Genomic DNA, 4,321 nt, shown 5'->3' with positions numbered 1-4,321 from the left:
AACCAATCAAAACAGATCATCAATGTGGTTTATGTAAGTATCACTCAGCAGTTTCATCATAACGTAAACAACTGCGATTCATGTAAGTATACCGTGCGTGTCCTCGATTAAGCAAGTTAGTGACTCTGGAAACTTTCACTGTAGTTGTCAGAAAATTGAACCGTTGATTTTGAAGTGAACATACTTGCCATGATTGACATGTCATGATGTATGATAGTTCATATGAATAAACTCGTATTCCAGCCAAGACCTACATCGAGCACACCTTGGTATAGTGCAAAGTCATCTAGTTATATGCTGGACTAGATGTATGATAATGATTCTGACACAAGAAGGATACGATCATAGCATTTAGGGTAAGCGGGGCGGTGTCATCCACAGCATCTAGTGTTGATCTGGTAGATCAGGTGGATAACTTGGCTATAGTTTGTCATACTTGGTTGAATTCAATCATATGCATGACTTTGCTAGTTTGTCATACTTGGTTGAATTCAATCATATGCATGAATATGGAATATAAATATAATTCACTGTTTAACCTCGTAGGGAGTTCGGAATAGTAAGTGATCTTGGTGTAATCAAACATTAAAAATGCCACAAATGCATATTTGCATGTGATTGATATGTGTTGAGTCCCCTTGTCACCAATTGTCAGTATAAATTTTGAATTGGAATTGCAACGTACATAACTGAAAATCCTGATTAGTACGTTAAATGTCAATGGGATGCACTGCAAGCAAATTAGCAAGGAATACTCAGTACTCAACAATATCAGCTCTTTGTTATTTACATAATGCTCATCACTGGAAAAAGTTGTTTAAAAAACTATCATGTTGTTAAGCGACCAAGGTGAAACAAGTTTTGAGTTTAGTTCATACTCTGAACTCATCTCATGACTTTCAACCTGTGTTTAGAATGACTGTGCGAAACCCACATATTGGTGTAATAAGAAAAAACATGGCACTTTGTAAAATTGGTTGTGATAGGTTGGTTTCGTTAAGTGAACCAATCGGTTTGCATGTTAGAGTTTCACACCTTTGTTGCCATGGGGTACACATCGGCTGTAAAACGCCAATATTAGTCTGAATGTCCTCCATTTTTCAAGAAAAAGCTATGAACACGTATTTGTTTTTGAAAAGGTATGTGCTTCCGTCTTTGCCAGTGGCTATCATTCAAATGAGCAGCAAATTGTAAGATGTGCATTACCCACCACATAAACAGTTATTGGCTTTCGGACACTTAAACATTTGTTAACAACAATAATAACAACAATAAAGTAGAACAAATCGAGAGGGTACAGACAAAGTTCATTAAACGAATTCTACATCTGCCTTTGACAACCTGCAATGATGCGATGCTCGGCTAAAGTGGACGACCTCTATTATATGTTTCTTATGTAAATAAATGTGTTAAATATTGGGCCAAAATAATCAACATGAATAACGACAGATTACCGAAGCAAACCTATCTTATGCTATATGGATTAGACAACGTCAACAGATCTTCCTGGGCCACAAAAATCAAACATATCTTATTCCAGTTTGGATTCGGGTATGCGGCTTGGGTTATGCAAGATATTGGACATATTGATATTTTCATGTCTGAGTTCAAACAAAGAGTGTCTGACTACAACATTCAACGATGGCAGGCTTCAATAGCATCTAACTCCAAGTTGACAGCTTATTCATCTTACAAAACAGTTCTGCATGCAGAATCCTATCTCTCACAAATCAGTTCCCCGCCATTGAAGCAAAGCTGCTTAACTAGATTCAGATGTGGCTGCCACCAGCTAATGATCAAAATGGGGAGACGCTTTGGGCATAGACATCGAGAACCGTTTATGTAGATACTGCCTTCGATATAATATCCAGCTTGTCAAAAACGAGTACCATTTTATCCTTGTCTGCTGTGCCTTCACCGACTTAAGAAAGCAGTATATTGAGTACAAATACTACAGTAACCCCTCATTTGAAACATTTGTTCGACTTATGTCTTCAAACCATCAACTTACTTCTGTGAATTTGTCTAAATACATATATTTTGCTTTGAAATTGTATGAATCACTCCATTTGTAATCACAATATTGAAATGTTTTGTACTGTGGGCCTGTGGCCTAAAAAAAAACGTAAATAAAACTCTATCACAACAATAATTGTACAGCATGCCATTAACCCAAAACATAATCCGACAACAACGTTAAATGTATTAGTCACCTTTATACTGATCATAATCATAAGGATCAGGTTGTCCAGTTGTTTTCAAAGTTTCAGGTTGAAAGACTTAGTATTACCTAGACTAGGGGCGGTGGGATAGCCTAGTGGTTAAAGCGTTGGTTCCATTCCCCACATGGGTACAATGTGTGAAGCCCATTTCTGGTGTCCCCTGCTGTGATGTTGCTGGAATATTGCTAAAAGCGGTGTAAAACCAAACTCAGTCAGTCAGTTAGCTAGACTAAGAAAACTGTTCAGTCAGTATTGGAATGTTCAGATGAGTTGTCATTATGAACATCGAGATATGGTTCATTTATAGTTTATTATTATTTCATATTTTTCAAATACTTTTTGATGTTAACTGTTGTGTTAATGTGTTGAAGAATGGTTTCTCTTGTTGACCTCACCTGGCTTGAAAGTCTAAAAAAATAGGTGAACTCATACTAGTAACTTGTAGCGTATGACAAAAAAACGTCACAGCAATTTGACATGGGCCACATTATTTTCTAAATGACCCACATAAGTAGGGGCCTAGGGCCTTGCCCAGATCACTTTTATAGGAATGCTGGAATGAACACTGAAGATGGCACACCATGCCATCTTAGTCCATTAAGAACATACAAGTCACAGTGGCTGAGCGGGTTAGGTTGTTGACTTTGTGTGCTGGCGATTAGGTGCCTGACTGAGGGTGTGGGTTCGAATCCTGCATGGGATTCAACCCAACCGAAAAGTACTAGAATCTGTTCTTTACTGAGAAAGTGTAATCCCAAATATAACATGTGTTACATTTGACCACTTTCTAAATGGCATTGTGTATTCACATTAAGAACATATTGTCATTTATCAAGTTGTCTTTTTTTCCATCTTATTATGTTAACCACTAGATATTTAGGAGATAATCATGCAGTGTTGGAAAATCAGAGGTATATAACGAAATTGTAATAGTTCTAACTTTGATTTAAAACTGAATGCGTAGCATGAGGTTTTGAATAAAACATTTAGAGCTATAATAATTTCATTATATACCTCTGATTTTCCAACACAGCATGTGTATCTCGATTCTACCATAACCGCATTATTAAGATTTAAAAAAAATACATACTGTGTTTGAAAATCAGAGGTTTATATAACGTGATTATATACCTCTGAATGACTTTAATTAACCAATCACAATGGAGTATTTATTGAAGTCATGGTAGAATTCCTATTTCTACTTAGGTTTCAGTGATGTTCCAAACTGTTGGGCTTGATAACTGTTTGAAGAAGGGTATAGCCACTTGTATCTAACAACCCTTTTGTTAGTTTTTTTGTTTGTTTGTTTTTTAAGACCCAATCAATAATATGCAAGTTTTTCAAGTCATTTTATTGCAAAAAGATCTCATAATGTATCCTATTACAAACATGTTAATAGTGCTGTTGATAGTTATTTTAGAATTAAACATAATTATCTTAATTTTTTAAAAGCTTCTTTTCAGTTATTCATTTATTGAAATTACTCCAAATACCTTGTAGACCAACCCTTATCCTTGAAAGGAATTTGGAATTACAATACTTATTTATGTTATATTAATTTTTCTCAGTGACATTTAACATCAGTGACGTAATCATGGTATTACTGGTAATTCACATATTATGAGACTAACATCTTGTCTCTGATATGAACATATTGTACACACAGATAGAAGGTATCTTAATAGAATAGAATATAATGGAGCCAAGATACCTCCTTATTTCTGACTCTGCAGTGAACCGGGAGTGCTGATTGGAACAGACTTACATGGGCTGTATGGAAGAGTTTATTCAGGGTCTTTATGACAGGCAACAGTTTTGTAAACAGTTAATGTTAAGCCTTCATGCAGATAACATTATTAATTTATTTCCTATTCATGAGGCAATCTGCAATGAATAAGGGACATGACTAGCTCAGGAAATCCTTATTCAGGACATACGTGCCTTGACTGTATAGTGTGTGTCTGTGTGTGTGATACAAGGAGGCAAGTGAATATACTGAAGTCAGTTTCATGAAGAAATATCTGAACTTTCTAGGTAAGTGTGCTATCTTTTTTTATCTACAGCCTAGTTCTATTTAATTTTGGATTACAACAATTCAT

The sequence above is a fragment of the Haliotis rubra genome, unplaced genomic scaffold (genome assembly GCF_003918875.1).
Source record: "Haliotis rubra isolate DU_JTF1 unplaced genomic scaffold, ASM391887v1 Scf85, whole genome shotgun sequence".
In the NCBI taxonomy this organism is placed as follows: Eukaryota; Metazoa; Mollusca; class Gastropoda; order Lepetellida; family Haliotidae; genus Haliotis; species Haliotis rubra.
Note: the sequence above shows the minus strand (reverse complement) of the source record.